Below are 17965 nucleotides of genomic sequence, written 5' to 3'. Positions count from 1 at the left end.
TGACGGAACCGCTCCGTCATCAGCACAGCCCAACCGTAGCTGATGACGGAGCGGTTCCGTCATCAGCAGGGGAGGGGTTAATAAACCATTTGGCATTATACTACTTGGGTTTCCCTATTGATTCACAGTAAACAGGGAGTCAACAACGTGGTCCGTTTCACAGATAGCATTTGTTGATGATTAACATGAATAGGTGCCAATGTGATATAGTTGCTATTCTGTAAGCTATCCAGGCCATTATTTTAAATTAAAATCATAGATGTTTTTATTTGACATTCCACATCATTAGTTAGTAGAGTTACAGCTTTTATCATCTCATCTTGGGATGGTTTCCCTCCTATTTGTTGTCTAAGTTACTATTTAATGCCCCTTGCCTGAATGGTATCAATCTGCATGTGGCTTTCAGGACAATCAACACCCATTGCTACCATTTTTGGCCGTGTTTAACAACTATTATGGAGTTTACATTTAAAGATTGAGTAGCAAACTTTCATCTTTTCTTCTCGTGTGGTTGTTACTAATTCCTTAGATTTATTTTGGGCCTTTTGTGCCTTTTTCTGGCCATTTTTGTTAATCCTGTTTGTGCATTAGAAAACTTTTATGTATTTTGTGCCCGCATTGCCTCACTTGATGACAACTTTTCTAAGAATACTTTTTCAATCATATTAAGCTGTTGAACATTAATCATATTTTCATTTTTCTGCGCCAGGTTTCGAACGCTTGACATAGATTGCCCAATTTGTATGATTGATGCATCCTGAGTTTGACAAACATTTCTGAATTTTTTTATTTATTTTGTTTTTAAAATATTTTTGTTATTAATATTTTGATTGTTTTTACAGTTTGAACTTGCTGGAGTGAGAATATTAATTGGTACTCCTCCGCAATCCAACACTTTCCCTACTGTTGCATTGATTGGAGAAAGAATAGTAAATTTTACCTTGCCACTATCCAACACTTTCCCTACTCTTACACTGACTGGAGTGGGAATAGTAATTTTTACCCCTCCGCTATCCAACACTTTCCCTTCTGTTGCACTAGTTGGAGTGGGAATAGTAATGTTTACCCCTCTGCTATCCAACACTTTCCCCTCTGTTGCACTCATTGGAGTGGTAAAAGTAATTTTTACCCCTCCGCTATCCAACACTTTCCCTACTGTTACATTTATTGGAGTGGGAATAGTAGTTTTTACCCCTCCGCTATCCAACACTTTCTCTACTATTGCACTGACTGGAGTGGGAATAGTAAATGTTATCCCTCCGCTATCCAACACTTTCCCTACTGTTGTACTCACTGGAGTGGGAATAGTAAGTTTTTCCCCTTCGCAATCCAACACTTTCGCTACTGTTGCATTCACTGGAGAGAGAATAGTAATTAATACCCCTACGCTATCCAACACTTTCCCTACTGCTGCAGTCACTGGAGTGGCAATAGTAAATGTTTAACTTTACACCATTCAACAATGTTCCTACTGTTGCACTCAAAGGAGTGCAAAATGTAAGTTTGAAAATGTATAAATATTTTGGTATTTTATTTTATAATATAATGTTTTATTATTATATTTTATATTATAGGTGCATGTATATATATATATATATATATATATATATATATATATATATATATATATATATATTATAGTTAATATTTATATATTTATAATGAAAATAATTAAACTAATAACTATTTTATTTTGCAAGTAAATATACATTTATATATGTACATTTAAATTGTTTTAAATTGAATGTGTTTATTACATTTTTTAATGTATATGAAATCTAAGTAAATTATTTTAGTTCATTTTATAATATAATTGTTTTAACAATATTTTTATATATAAAAAAACGATATTTTGAGCATCGATATTTTTTACATCTATATTTTTTTTATATTATTGTTATTTACATTTTAAAGATAGGATGTCCATATTTTAACTATCGATATTTTTACATCGATATTTGTGTATGAAGATATTTTTGTCTTCGATATTCTCCCTGCCCCACCCCCTGCGCCCCCACTTGAGTTTTGCAGCAGATGCCACTGAATAGCAGATAAGAATAAAAAGACCAAGGAAGCACATGACTTGCCCGAGATCAAACAGGTTGGTCAAGTTGGAGAACCAAGTTTGCCACATAGGACAGCATGTTTCAAGACGCAGCATTTCCTCAATATCACATGCTTTATCAGTTCAAGAGAAGAGGGGATGATTGAGGACTGGGTGTAATGAGATGAAACCCCTGAAATGAACCGCCATATAAACATCTTTCTGAAACCATAAACAGCCAATTTTCCATTATCTCTTTGCAGGACAATTAGCATGTGATACTGAGCCGGGAACCCTAGTGATAGGGTGGGTTAGGGTGGAGCCTCTTCTTCACTTTTTGATGTAAGAATTGATTCCATAGACTGAATGCTAGGGCAAGGTGCTCCCTCCCTTGAGCCCACAATCATAGCCAAGTGCTGCAAAGCACCAGGGAGGGGCATAGCATAGTCTTGCAGCACTGGACAATGGGTATGTGACACAGAGGAGGGCTCTTCCTTCCTTGGACCTCATCGCTTTGGTCAAGACTGTGATGCCTGAAGAAGGAAGGCCTAGGGTTGCTTTCCAAAGTTCGAAGAATATTTTTCCATTTACTTACCTGTATGCAACCTGCTGTTGATATCCCCAGATCCCAGTCCAGCTGTGTGCAAAATGCGTTCAACAGTTTGTTGCACAGTGACTTTTCAGATTGCACATGGCCTTGCCATTGCAACAAAGATCTGCTTTCTTGGTGTGAAGAAGTAACTAATCATTAATGTTCAACAAACTAGCAATAACTGACTTGAGTGAGGACTTCAACAGAAGTCAAGCTATTTTCAAATATTTTGTTTGCTTTAATATCTTTCTTGTTCAAATATCTTATGTGCTATGCACCTCCTATTGCACTACATACCTGAGAAACTATTGTGGAATTTTAATTCACACTGCCGCCCCTTAAGGGCATCCTATATGCTGCAGCACATCTCAATAGGGACATAAGAAATATGACCACATCACACCAACCTGATGAAACTCTGTACTCTCCCCTTGCCAGCCAGGTCTACCTTCAAAACCAGCTGTATTATCTACAAAGCCATCATGACTGGCCATCGTAATGGATTAACACAGTTCACAAAGCAGCTACTTCTCCCATTACCCAAAGACTTTTTTGCTTGTTTTTGACCTGTTACAGATCTCTGCAGCATTTTGTATCATAAAAATACCACTAGATTCGACTGTCACACCTGTCTAAGTGAATGACAGCTGCTGCAAGGAGACCTTCAGGCGGATGCTGTAGAAGTACAAAAAATGAAGAAAAGAAAAAAGTCTTTCCCCATCTATGCACCAAGGATCCAGAATGAGAGTCCAATATCTATCTGGATAGCCCCCAATGGCTCAAATTTAAGAAACTGCTTTGTACTCAACTCTTTAAAGAACACTACATCATAATGCAGGGAAGTCCACAGACCAGTTACCCCTATTGCTTGTTGACTGACTTTAGTTTTCACCCTACACAGCAATCTGCTTCATTCCCGATACGTTTGTACTTTAAAAATACCACATATATACATAGTAATGCACTGATCTGGAAACAACTTGTTGAAATGTAATTAAAGACATATGTTTTGGGGGCGTGGCTACGCAGGCGATCGGAATGGCCGCCCGAAAGTAGAGCTCCGCCGTGCGGGCCGCGAACGGGGACATTCCCATGAGAGCCAACGCTGCCTGACGGCTGAAAATACCCGGTGACGGCCCTGGAGACATCCGGATGCGGCGGACAGAGGCTTGAGGCTGGGGGACGGCACGGAAGGGCGAGATTGCGGAGGGGTGGTGAGGCCTGTCGGGCCTCGCCGGACGTGACCCTGCAGCGCCGGAGCGCCTGGTGAGTCTTCTGTGGCCCCCCTTGGCATTGGGGTCGCTGTCGGGCTCTCCCTGGCCCGCTGCTTGTCCCTGGTGGGCTCCTTTGGTGGGGGTGCGGGCCCCCGGAGCGGGACCGGCCTTTGAGGCCTGGTCCGGCCTCGCGAGCTGGGGCCATCGATTTTGGGGCCTGCCCGGGATGTGTGGTGGCGGGAGGGGGCGGCGGGCGGCCGATCCTTTGTGCGCTTGGGGGGTGGCGGGGGGTTCACTCGGGGGGCTCTTGGGCAACTCTTAGACGTCCCCGCATCTACGAGACAGGTGGGGGCACTACACATTCGCCCCCACCACGGTAACAATCCCCTGAAGCGTGCCTGTCCCCTTATAAGCCTACAACAAGCGCAATTGATCATCTCTTCACCGCTACTGCCAATACTACACACGGCTTGCCAGTGGAGAAGTTGAAATGCCACGATAGGTCTGCATGACCTCTGTGGGTCTGCTTATTTGCCCGCTTCCATCGCTTGCCCTAAGTGCCTGGTCACCCTGCGACATCATCATTTGCCACACCACGAAGTGGAGAGATCGCCTGCACTGCTGGCACAGCGCTAACACCTTGACCCTACACTGGCCTTATACAACACGGGGGCTTTACCACCGGACTAGCACTAGACAGAAGTGCTGCCCTGGACCAATTGACCCCTGGTGTCGCGCAGTTTGGCCTTCGTAGTCCCTGGACTCCCGCTGCGCTGGCTACACCAAGCTCGGGATGGAGATTGGGGCCCCTGATCTATTTGCCTTGGTCTGGACGCCCCCCCCTCCCCTGTTGGGAGGCCTGGGTCTGTTTACAATACTCTTTCTGGGCACGCTCCTCGCGGTGGGCTAGTCGCACTGTAGCTCTCCCTCCATCATTCCCACCATGGGGAAAAGAGACCCTAATCAGAGGAAACTCAGTTTCGACAAGGCTTCCCTCCGCTCAGCTGATACCCCGCCTGACCAACCCACGGACACTGCAGTCCCAGCGACAACAAGAGACGCCGCTGGTTTGGTCGCCGAGATGCTGGGCGAAATGCGTGCTGGATTTAAGGCCCTGGATTCCTGCTTTGACACCCTCGAAAAGAAAATGGAGGATATGGGCGCGAAGATTCAAACGCACGATAGACGCCTGGATGTGGCCGAATCCAGGGTTTCTGACCTGGAAGATGGAGCTGCGCCGACGCTGAAGAGACTGGAACGAGTGGAAAAGATCCTTAAAGATGTTGCTATAAAGAATGAGGATTTAGAAGCTCGCAGCAGGCGCAATAACATTCGCATAATAGGGGTGGCGGAAACGAAGGCGACTGGACGCTTCGACACGTTCGTTGAAAATCTCCTGATCGAGTTATTCTGCAGGGACACTTTCACTACTGGCTTCATTGTGGAACGTGCGCAGAGATCGTTGGGGCCTCGTCCAGGACTGCCACCCCGACCCATAATTGCTAGAATCATGCAGTTCAGAGATCGAGACACTGCTTTAAAGGCTGCCCTGGAAGCCGGCAAAGTGAAATGGCAGGGTGGGACACTTTCATTTTTCCCAGACTTTACGATGATGGTGCAAGACGCTCGTCGCAAATACACTGGTGTCAAAGCCTCTCTGCGTAAACTGTGGTTGCGCTACAGAATGCTATACCCTGCCAGACTACGAGTGGACATGGATGGCAGGTTCCGCATATTTGACTCCCCCGCTGAGGCTCAAGAATTCTGTCAAGCCCATAAAAATAAAGGGTCACCTCGGGCCTCAGGCGAAGCACAACGATCGCCACCACACACAGACTCACAGATAAGTGCTGACCTCTTTGCTGAGAGCGGGCAGGGCTGACACATATCCTCTTCACCTAGGCCGTTCACTTTTGCATAATGCATCAAAAATTGTTGATGTCATTGCAGTATTTCTATACTTGTTGAAAGTTGGATGTCGTCCTGGCTGGGATACCCGCATGATGGAGCGTTGCCTGCTCCCATGGCACGGGCCGTATTGTGCCTCTTTCTTAGATTGTTCTTATTTTTCGAGTTTATCACTGGAACATTGCTTTTGCTAGTTGACCTTGATATTACTCCTTGGGTAGGGAGATGCCTCTTAGGGCTTAATGAGAGGCTGGGTGGTGGGTGGGGTGAGGGGATTGTTTCATTCCTTGGTTCTATTGTTCATATAAATGCACTGTTTTTCTTCTTGAATAATTCCTATTTTGCGGTAGGGAGGCGGCGAATGTGCACACGCCTGTTCAACTATGATATCTGTGGTTTTGAATGGCTAGGATAGGGCAGCAGTCTGGCTCTTCCAGACTTACTTTGATGACATGGAATGTATGGGGTTTAAATAACACGAGAAAGCGGAGACAGGTCCTCAACTATGCAGCGCGACACGGGGTGGATGTGCTGTTCCTGCAGGAGACACACTTGGTGCGATCCGACTCCTCCTCCTTTGCTAAAAGCTGGGGCGAGCATAGATATTTCTCCTACTACAGCAGATATGCGCGGGGAGTGGCGATACTGGTACACAGGCGCGTCCCCTTTGTGCACACTCACAGCATCATCGATGAAGAGGGCAGATATGTTATTGTCACAGGGGTGCTTCTTGGCTTCAAGATCACCTTTGTTGGGGTGTATGGTCCCAACACTGACTCCCCCGCCTTTTTCCAGAGCCTCCATGATGCTTTGCTGCGCACTGACACTGACATTTTGGCGATAGGTGGGGATTTTAACTTGTTGATGGTCCCTGCTAGGGACAGTACGTCACCCTCCCCAGATTGCAAACCCCGCTCTCGAGCTGTGCTGGCGGATATGTGCGCACACTACCCGTTAATCGATATAGAGGCCCGTCTACACCCTCACTCACCCAACTACACGCATCACTCTGGATATCACAGCACTAGCACCAGGATCGACTACTGGCTTCTTTCTCCAGGGGTGGCTGGTTGGGTGGATAACCATATGACACTCCCACGCACGTTGTCAGACCACTCTCCTATAGTACTGACTCTACTGATTCTGAGGTTGGGGGGATACGAGAGACAGTGGGGTTTTCCCGGAAGGGCCCTGTCTGACCCGGTTTTCAAAGAAGACATCCGTACAGCGATAGAGGAATATTTTGAGATCAACACGGGCACAGTAGACACATGGGCCATGTTGTGGGAGGGATTCAAGGCCACTATTCGAGGGGTTTGCATCACTAAGCACGTGGGTGCCTTGCGCGAGATTCGTGCTGCCATGACACGTATCGTGACGGACATATCCAAGCTGGACAGGAACGCACTCACTGACACAGATGACACAATAGAAGCGAAAAGGTTGGGGTTGTTGCAGGAGTTCAGGGATGCTGCAGACAGAGAATTGAAGTTTTTGTGCGCACAACATTCAGCTAGACAATATGGAGAAGGTGATAGACCTGGCAGGCTCCTAGCGCAACTGCTCCGCCCTCCCCGTCAGGCCGCGTACATATCTGACATAGTGGACGACTTAGGCGTTAGACACCACACCACCCCTGGCGTCTGCAATGCATTTCTATCCTATTACAAAACGTTATACACTTCCACTCTGACGGGGGACCGTCGCGACCCTGGCCCCTACATCAATGAGATAGCAATGGTGTATCTGGAGAAATATATGCAGGACTTCTTGGCCATTCCTATCACTCCCGAATATGTCAGCGAGGCCATAGATGCATTAAAGGGCTCTTCGGCACCGGGTCTTGACGGCTTCTCTGCCGATTTCTATAAGGAATACAAAGAAGAACTAGTCCCGCGCCTGATGGAGGTGTATGCGGAGGCACTTGAGAAGGGGGTTTTGCCACCCACGCTCCGAGAGGCAGTCATTGTCCTGCTTCCCAAGCCCGGTCGTGACCCCTCCCTTTGTGGCTCCTATAGGCCCCTTTCGCTACTCAATACTGATTACAAAATTTTGGCCAAGGTCCTCGCAATCCGATTATCGTTGCTGATGGAGTCCATTGTTTCGCCGGCTCAGTCCGGATTTGTCCCCCACCGCTCCACCTCCTTCAACCTCAGAACGCTGTTTTCGGTACTACACAGAATAGACCCTGACACCCCGGCAGCCGCGGTGTTTTTAGAAGCTGAAAAGGCGTTCGACTCCTTAGAATGGCCCTTTTTTTGTCAGTCATGAGACTGATGGGAATGCCTGCGATGTTCGTAGCCACAGTTGAATTGCTATATACCTCCCCCAGGGCGCGGTTGCGCCTTAATGGCACCATTTCTGAAAGCTTTCCTCTCTCGCGAGGAAGTAGACAGGGATGCCACCTGTCCCCCCTGCTGTATATCTTGGCCATGGACCCTTTGGTGAGACACTTTCAGGAAAAACATATGCACCGAGGTCTCCAGTTCCGCATTGGTCCGCTTCTCATTTCCCTCTATGCAGATGATACCATTCTAAATGTCCAGACCCCAGAAACCAACCTCGAGCCCCTACTTTTAGAGGTGGCTCAATTCGGAGAGTTCTCTGGCCTTCGTATCAACTGGCACAAATCTGACATCTTCCCACTCACCCCTTCCACAGAGCGCTGGGACTGTCCGTTTCCGCTTGAGTGTAATGCAGACTCTGTGAAGTATCTGGGTATTCATATTCATCTAGACACGGTCTCCATGATTTGTCTAAATTATGGACGGGCGTTGGACTTTCTGGAAGATGGTCTCGCCCGTTGGCTCCGCCTTCCTTTATCGATGGCTGGCCGCATCGCTATAATAAAAATGATAGTGCTTCCCTGTTTTCTATATTTGTTCAACAACATCCCGATCCCACTCACCAAAATCTTCTTCACTCAACTGCGCTCGTTGCTGCTACGGTTGGTGTGGGGAGACAAAAACCCACGGGTCTCCTGGCGAACCTTGACTTTGCCTTATGAACGTGGTGCATTTGGGGTACCCGATTTTTATCTTTACTACATAGTCGCGCAATGCTCTTATGCACAACCCTGGTTTCACCCGGACGCTAGGATTCCATACCTGAAGCCGGAAGCGGACTTGGCGATGCCAATCACCCTCAAGACATTACTACCCAAGGGCATACCCTGAGATCCACAGGACATACAGACCGTTTCCACTACGTCCTGGGCTTAGATACAGTTGCGCAGGCTACTTCAGCTTGACGTACTGTACTCGCCGGCTCTCCCCCTGCCGAACCCCCACTGGTTCCCTATCACCGCTGAGACCGTGGTCTGCAACACGTTATCAAAATACCAGATCACCCCGATAGGGGATTTGTTCACGGATGGACACGTTTTTTCAGTGTCGGAAGATCAGCAATTCACTGACTGGACGTTTATGGACTCATTTGTCCTGACCAGATTGCGATCCATGCTTAGAGCAAAGTTCCCCTCGTTTCCACTCTCCCCAGATGAAATGGCGGCCCTAACCTTCTTAATTCAGTCCCAGACGGGCGCACACATGGTTTCTAGGTTGTATAAACTCTGTGTGGCTGCGCTCCCTGCCTCGGATACACGGGTTCGTGCGGCATGGGAGACTGATCTGGGTGGTTCTATCTCAGATGACCAATGGGCTGCTTGTTGCCAAGCTACCAAAGACGTCTCAATTAATAGTAGGCATAAATTGATACATTTCAAATTTTTGAGGCGGCTTTACATCACGCCGGCCCTAACTCACAAACTCAACCCGGCCAGGCCGCACTGCAAAGCCCCACACGCCGATTTTGCACATCTTACCTGGACATGTCCCAAACTACATGAGAACTGGCTACAGGTGCACCGCATATTGGGCGACATTTTAGAATGAGAGCTGCTGCCCATATCAGAGATTGCGCTGCTGGGTTATGTTGTGGAGTTCCCCCGTGCTACCAGGAAACTTGCTGCCATAGGCTTTTTGCTCGCAAAGAGGGAAAATGCTATACTCTGGGGGTCCAGATGAATCCCCACCTCCAAGGCGTGGCTACGCAGTCTGGCTCACTGCAACGTCAATAGTGTAGAATACTCTACACAAGTCCCGACGGCTTCACGCCCAGTGGATATCTGGGGCCCATATCGACAATACATTAGCAAGTTAACGCAGGCTGCACAATCTCAAGCTGCGAGTTCTATTGTCCCGGAAGGGGTGGGATAGATAACAATGCCCTGTCGAGAGAGCCTGGCTTGCCGTGCAGTGAATGTCTTGCTATTACTGTTTTGTGACTGGGAGGGGGAGGGGTACCACGGATCCAATTGTTGATGGTGCCTGAGGGGAGGGTGCTTGTTTCCCTATTTCTTCGCCTACTTGACTCCGAATGACGATATTGCACTACTTACGTTTGCTTGTGTATCATTCCGTCACTCCTCGTCTATCTAAGCCAACACTATCACCACCTCAGTCATGATTGCTGTGTTGCTTGTCGCTCTCTCTCTCACGCTGGCATTTTCATTATTGTTATGTTTGGAAATATATGTATCTCTTTGCCTTATCCTTGCATACGTGCGGTTCACAACCAGAACTGGAAAACGGAAAACTGGATTCCAGAATGTGTTACACCATCTGTAATGTTTTTGGTCACGTGTTCCGGATGCTTATTTTGTATAATGACTACAGATGTTGTCAATGTACTCTGTTTACTATTTGACTGCATGCTTATACGGACCAACCTGTTGCTAATGAAGAGATTTAAAAAAAAAAAAAGACATGTTTTGGAGAAACCAACACCAATTCTTTCCACCCACTGGGATTAATATAATGTATTTCCACTTAATGGAACTTTAAAATACATGTCCTTATTTTAGTGCTATTTTTTATGTTTTATTGTTTTACTGCTGCACCATGAAAAGTACTTCTTCAAAGTGGCTTCCATGCCTAAAGACTAACACTCGATTGATGACTCGTCTTCTGATGCCATATCCTGTGACGTCATTGTATGCAAACTAGAGGGGCCTATGACCTTCTGTTCCTGCCAGGGGAGGCCAAAAATACTAGAACCGCCCGTGACTGTCCCTCCTCTAGCCCAAGGTGATACACCTCTTAGCGCGCATTACCCCTTCCACACAAATAAAAGCTTCCCTTCCAAATATGAGCTAATTTGAGACCGTTGAGCTTTCATGAGGCAATTTCCCATTACCAAGACCGCTTCCCCTATGACAATGTTTATTAATGAACAGGAAGATAAAAACATGTTTACTTTTTTATACAGATCTCATTGTCGTCGTTATACATACATAACTATTCGAGCGTAGCAGAACAGCTAACTAGTCAATGATAAAGGAAATCGGACGCAGGTGATATACTTACTAGAGTGTGGAACAAGCCGTTCCCGTAGCTTCTCTACGGAAGCCGCAGTGGAGGACTCGCTCTGCAACCCGGTTCAAGAGTGAGTGCGTAGTTCGTATGCAGAATGATTTCAGATACAAGCGCGGACATGCACACTAACCGAGTTTCTTCCTTCAAGTTACCATACATTGAATTTATAAGCGCTTATCTTCGAAAGACTGCTAGCCCCTCTCCTGTCTACTGCAGCGGTAAAAGAGACTGCATCAAAACCCCCACTACAGGACGGCGGCCCGGTAATGTTTACTTCCAGCTTGCAAATGAGGAACAATGACCAGTGTCGCTGTTACAACAAACACCGCAAGCGACGAACAATGACAAGTTTCAGTACCATAAAAAAGGAAGTAATTACAAGGCGTCTCTAGCTCTTCAGCACCTACTTAAAGCGCTATCGCTATCTGAAGGGATATATATGTTTCCTGCAAGCGCTCTTAGAGCAGGACACGCTGCGTCTATGCTAGGAAAGCTAATTTCGAGGATTATAAAAACAGAAAGGGAGAGAGTGTGTGCATTTTTGTCTGTGTATGTCAAAATTCCTTGTGAAATCCGCCAGAGACCTCACCATACCCGACTTAAAGCACCTGTACCCGACTCTGTATCCCGTTCTGGAATATTTGGACACATTTAAAAATCCCACAAATATTGATCCCAAAAATATTTTGAAAAAACTTTGAAGCTTCCACTTCTAGTCCACTTTCTGCCTGTGTGGACACCATTCACAACCAAGGATTCGGGGCTCCCAAGGGACAGCAACAGCGACCCCTGTTTATAGGGCAGGTGTTAGGTTGTGTTTGAACAAAACACCTGTGAATTTGTCAAATGTGATAGTTCCTTACAAGTGATCAAAAATCAAAATTTGTTACAAATGATAAGGAGTATAACAAGCTGATACTTCATAGGCCAATATATGATCCATATCGATTAATACTGGTGAGCATGACCAACATTGTTTTTTCAAATCTTTGTTTTGAGTGTTATTTCAAGTTATCAATGTATTTTCTCTTTGGGGTAAAACACTAGGCTTTAGGACATCAATTATTGTGATGTTATGTTATGTTATGTTATTTATTTTCTTGTATAGCGCAACGGTTACTCAAAAAGAGTATCCCGGCGCTTTAGGTAAGGTGAACAGATTTCAAGAATAACACATTCAGAATAACACAACACAGATAAAAACAGTTTAGAAGTCAACAGAAAAAACGGAGCTACTGGCAGACCTATTGAGAAAACAGCCAGGTTTTGAGGCCTCTTCTAAAATCAAGAAGAGTAGTCGCCCCCCGCAAAGGGAGCGGTAATGAATTCCACATCTGTGGAGCCAGCAGACTAAAGGAGCGGCCCCCTAGGCGAGCCCTCTTCACGCGCGGAACAGCCGCAAGGAGTAGAGATTCCGACCTCAACGAGCGAGTAGGGTGGTAAAAAGTAAGTCTCTTTTGAAGATGTTTAGCTCCCACAGCATGGAGAGCTTTGTAGGCCAAGGTCAGAGCCTTAAAGGCAATCCGTTTGCGGATGGGTAGCCAGTGTAGCGTCACCAACAACCCAGAGGCGCTGGTGCGTCTACTTAGGCCAAAGATGGCCCTGGCCGCCGCGTTCTGTGCAACTTGAAGCCTCTGCAGCAAATACTCTGGCAGGCCCAAGTACAGACTGTTGGCGTAATCCAACCTGGAGCCTATCAGGGCCTGCACCGTCAGCCTCTTGTGCTCTTCAGACAATAGAGGCAGAAACTTCCGCAACATTTTTAACAGGCCGAAGCAGGTGCCGGTTACCCCCAGGATCTGGGCTTTCATCGTCAGCCCCTTGTCCATCTTAACCCCCAAGTTTTTAGCCATGGGAGAAGAGCCGGACGGAGGGAACATGTCGATGGGCCACCAGGCCTGCCAACTGGGCTCCGTATCGCACCCGAAGAAGAGTACCTCCGATTTATCGGAATTGCACTTGAGGCTGTGCAGTTGGAACCATGCGAACACAGCCCCAAGGCAATTCTGGATACTCTCCCCGTCAAAGTCAGCGCCCCTCTCACAAGAGAAGAGGAGCTGGGTGTCGTCGGCATACGACACAATCCGGGCACCAAATGACTCCGCCACCGCCGCCAAAGGGGTCATATAGATATTGAAGAGGGTCGGGCTCAATATAGAGCCCTGAGGGACCCCGACTCCCAGAGGCGGCATTACAGCGGTGTCAGATGATGTCCAGATCGTTTGCCGGCGGCCGGCCAAGAAGGAAGAAAACCATTTGAGCACCGTCCCCCGCAGGCCAATCTCAAAGAGTCTTGCGAGCAGGCCCTCATGGGGGACGGTGTCAAAAGCCGCCGACAAGTCCAACAACACCAGCATGACTTTGCCCCCGGAATCCAGCACCCCTTTAATGGTTTCCGAGACCTCCAGGAGCGCGGTCTCGGTGCTGCGGTTGGAACGGAAGCCTGACTGGGAGTCGTGTAAGATCTCGTGGGACTCCAGAAAATTGGAGAGCACCGACTGAACGTGCTTTTCCAAAATTTTTACAAAAGCCGGCAGCAGCGAAATTGGCCTGTAATTGGCTGGGGCTTTCGGGTCAAGTCCCGGCTTTTTAAGCAACGGGATGACCATTGCCTGCTTCCATGCTGGCGGCACCTCTCCCGAACTCGGCGAAAGGTTGAGAAGAGGGTGAGCCAGCGGATTAACCACCTCCGCCAATTTACCCAGGAGCTTAGCTGGGCAGGGGTCAAGCGGAGACCCAGATTTTAAGTTGCTCATGAGCGCTAGGGAAGCAGAGGCTGACAGAGATGGAAACTCAGCCAATATGGCGCCCTGTATGACTGGGGAAGGCGTACCGGCCTCAGGCACCGGCAGCGTGACCGGTCCACTCGATGGAAAGGAGTCCTGGATGAGTTTGATCTTGCCTGTAAAAAAACACGCAAGATCCGCCGCCCAGGATTCTACGGGGCCCTCCTCCGAGGTGGTAGTCCGAGGTGAGATGAATTCTCGAACGATAGTAAAAATCTCCTTACTGGAGTTCGAAGCTGCTTCGATTCTCCCCGCGAAATAGGCTTTCTTTTCGAGGCGGATGTCTCGGTGGTAAGCTTTAACCACCGCCTTGTAGGCAGACCTGTCCTTGCTGTCATAATGTGCCCGCCAGGCCCTTTCGGGATCAAGGTCAGGGTCATGAGGCATCACGTCTTTCAACTCAATGTCAAAAGTCATATGATGCCACTTTCTGTGTTATCATGGAGGTCAAAGGGTGTGTGATATCACTTTCACTGCTCCTGGCAATTCGTGAATTGATGTCCATGTAGAAAGCAGGCTTCGAAATCTGAACTCAAAGACAGGTTCCAGCACTGGATATATCTTAAGGGTTCAGCGAGTACGACCAAGAGAAGACTTTAGAAACTGTGTTAAAATAATGCATATAACAGCACAATTTTCACTTAAATTTGCTAAAAAGTCAAATGTTTTAACACACCATCACAACAAATTCCATTATTATAGTATTGTATGGAGGGAGGGAAGGGACTGGGGTGTGTTAAGCAGTGCTTTGAGCTTCTTATGCTTCTATGTGTTTATAAACAATAGTGAGTGTTCACAACTTATTTAAAACACAATTCATCAGTTTCAGCAGCATCTATACTTTAGCTTATTTTGTCTATTAATGTTAGTTTCTTGTTACTGTGCAGCCACCAGCAATGAGTAATTGGACTAATGGCATGGTGCAGAGCCTGTCCTCCAGCTCTTATGCTTGTGGTCACCGTGGTCTCAGGCAGACGCCAGTGCTTGCGGATCATCTCAGTACAAGGCTCAGTGCCTGTGCTTGCTTACTTTCAGTGCTTTAGCCACAAGCATGTTTTGAGCCTTTGGGCCACCTGCATTAGGCAAGGCTTAGTGCTGCAAGCATCTGGCATGACACAGTTGCTTATGCACCTAAAGACAAAGTGAGTCTACTTTACCTTTGAGCACTGATTAACAACTAGAAGATAGGGTGAGACCAGTTTTGGCCTACTTTCACCTCTGTTACCAGGCAAACTACCATATCCACTTATTTCTGCCCACCAATTTTTGAAAGTTTATATGCACCTATTCATTGTTCAGCAAATTTTGACTGCCCTGCCCATCATAAATGTGACTACCCTTAGTCATGTCCATATCATAAACATCACTCTTCTTATGCAGGAAATGGCACTCACTCGACCGTGCAGTAATGAAATGATATAGTTTAATTAAAATAGCCACAGATAATGCAGCGAGGCACCTAGAATGTACTACTGGAGTCTCCAATAATTTCGATTGCTGCCACTTATCTTCTCACTATAGGTTATCAATAGTGGAAATCGTGACCATTTTTCACTTGTGGGTTCTCCCATGGACCATTGGATTTCTACTGACCTCCGGGACGCGCTTTTGTATTTACCTGTTTGCCGTGAGGGGAACGGCTGCCTTTGTGCTCTGTTTGCCATGAGGGGAACGGCTTTTCATCGTCATCTCTACGCTGTGAGGGGAACGGCCTACATTCCCCAGTAGCACCTCCAGGGTTGCAGGGGAGCCACGTCACATCAGCACCGGCACCAGCCTTGAAAGCGCTCCCGCCCCCACGCAACGCGGGACGCGCACGGTTGGCGCCGGGCGAAGCCCGGGCAAAGGGCATGCCGTCTGTGGCCATCGGAGGCCGAAGGAAACCGGGCTGGGCTCCCCTTTAATGCCTGCAAATGGGTTAGCGGAAACAGCAGAACAATGGGGAGCAGGGGGGCAAAAAGGCAAAGGTGCCGAGGAAGTCAGAATCCATCATTTCTTATTTGACATCAGCTGTGGGGGTTTTAAGTAAGGAGATTGCCAATGCGGAGAAGGAGTTGGGATTGGATCTCCCCTCAACTGTATATGAATTGACTGCTATTGTGCCTATGACCAAGGTACCTTTAGGTCCGGTTGTGGTGATAACTAATTCCACGAGCGAGACTGAGACTCAAAGTGGTATAGTAGAAGCTGTTGGAGAAGTTTTCACTGACAGTCAGTCCCCTGGGTGAGAACGATTTGGATCAACAGCACAACGTAACTTGGAGAAACGAAGAGGAACGAAGAAGTGCATAAAGCGGCTAAAACAAATAGCTGTCTCACATTATACTGATTGTGATATCCCCCAAAAACTGGGTGATATGGTGGAGGAGATGTTTAACTCACATCTGGAACCAGCTTTAGCTGGCATTGCTAAGGACATTGTAGATACTCTAAATATTTGTGGTGCAGGTCTTTTGAAAAAATGTGAATTAATTGACTCATTTATAAAGGAGTATAGAGGTCAGCAAGACTTGGTTAGACAGGCCCAGCAAGATCATATTCCCAAATCTGGGCATAAGGAGGGTCACTATTGTATCACTAGCTCAACTTTAACCCAGGATCAACTTACTAAAACATCTAATAATGTGAGTTTGGGTGCCATTGGTAATACTTCGCAACACGATATTGGGAGTTTTATTCCCTGTTACGCCCAAAGGGTGGGCAGCAACAATACCGCTGGAGAGAAAATCGCCAGGTATCCCAGAACTAGCAAAAGGTGAGTAAATCCTTGTAGCATCAATCTTGATCTTCCCCCAAAAGATGCTCCTTTGGTGGCTGTTCTTACAGGAGTACCCCCATTAGGTGATGAAGTGGTTGAATCTCCTAAGGCAGTCAAGAAATTGGTGTATACAATATAGCAGAGGGTGTTCAGATATAGCGTCTAGCTTTATTAGCCGTTATTATGGCCAGAAGGGTCGGATGGACTGGACGTCGCCCTAAGAGTGTTGAAGGGGATTGTGTGGTAGTGAACTTTAATAGGCGTAATGTGGCAGATAAATTGTTCTGGGACGTTTCAGAGTTAGAAAATTCTGGTATTAGACCCTTACCATTGGGTTATTTTTATGCACCATCAACTGTACACATAAATGCACATGCTACATACTCATCTATGCCTATTAGGAAGAGGTCTTTGTTGGCCCTAAATATGTTGCATGATATTCCCCAGCCCCAAGTAGCAGGGGGGCTCCCCAGAGAACTGAGAGTGTTAAAGCAGCCCCACAATCATTTAAAAAAATTCAAAACTACAGGATACGGACATAGCTCTAACTAACTATTTTACCCCATTGACAAACCTGGAGGACAATGATTGACTGGAAGATACTGCCCAGCACTAAGTAGAGAGACTAGTGGAGCCAAATCTAGCTACTTCCTGCAAAATTCTAAATTGGAATGTTGCAGGAATTAGGTCTAAGAGAAATGATGACATCTGGTTAGACTTTATAAAACAATATGACATTATTGCCGTGCAGGAAACATGGGACACAACTAAGAACTTTTGCCTGGATGGCTATATAGGTTTTGTTGTTCCTGCAATCCCAGGGACAGTTGGTAGATCGAAAGGAGGTTTAATCCTCCTTTTTTCTTTAAAACTGAATGGTTTCTTAAAGATGTTGGAATCAGGCTCTAGTAATTTTTTAATAGTTGAGCGGGCTACGCCCAATTTGTCTAAAATATTATTCATCAATTTTTATAATGTCAGAGAGGGAGTGTATTAATCAACATTTGGTCTCCCTGGATTGTTTTTTGTCAGAATATAGAATAAAACAAAATACTGCATTCAATATTATCCTTATGGGTGATTTTAATATTCACCCATGTAGTTTAGACTGTTATATAGATGATCATCAGGGGCCTCCCTGTTCTGTGGTCCCACATTTTGAACATAGTAGACAGGGAGAGGCTTTGGAGGATCTTCTAGCTAATATGAATCTTTTGAGTCAGGTTTTAGTGATGGTGAGGAGAGGGTCCCTACATTTAAAGGTATGACACATGAGGTATCAGGTTTT

At 46.6% G+C, this 17965-nt stretch overlaps 1 protein-coding gene across 1 annotated transcript in view; it reads right to left on the bottom strand.

Annotated features, from left to right (window-relative positions):
• Window positions 1–11401, bottom strand: part of LOC147748904 (G protein-coupled receptor 35-like) — a 147786-nt gene extending 136385 nt beyond the window's left edge. Inside the window, exon 1 of the mRNA XM_086964461.1 lies at window positions 11125–11401. The gene's annotated coding sequence lies outside the window, so the exon portion shown is untranslated. The remainder of the gene's footprint in view (window positions 1–11124) is intronic.
• Between the last annotated feature and the right edge of the window lie 6564 nt (window positions 11402–17965).

The sequence above is a fragment of the Lissotriton vulgaris genome, chromosome 1_1, assembly GCF_964263255.1.
Source record: "Lissotriton vulgaris chromosome 1_1, aLisVul1.2, whole genome shotgun sequence".
Lineage (NCBI taxonomy): Eukaryota > Metazoa > Chordata > Amphibia > Caudata > Salamandridae > Lissotriton > Lissotriton vulgaris.
The sequence above is the reverse complement of the archived record's forward strand: the minus strand, read 5'-3'. Positions and strand labels throughout refer to the sequence as shown.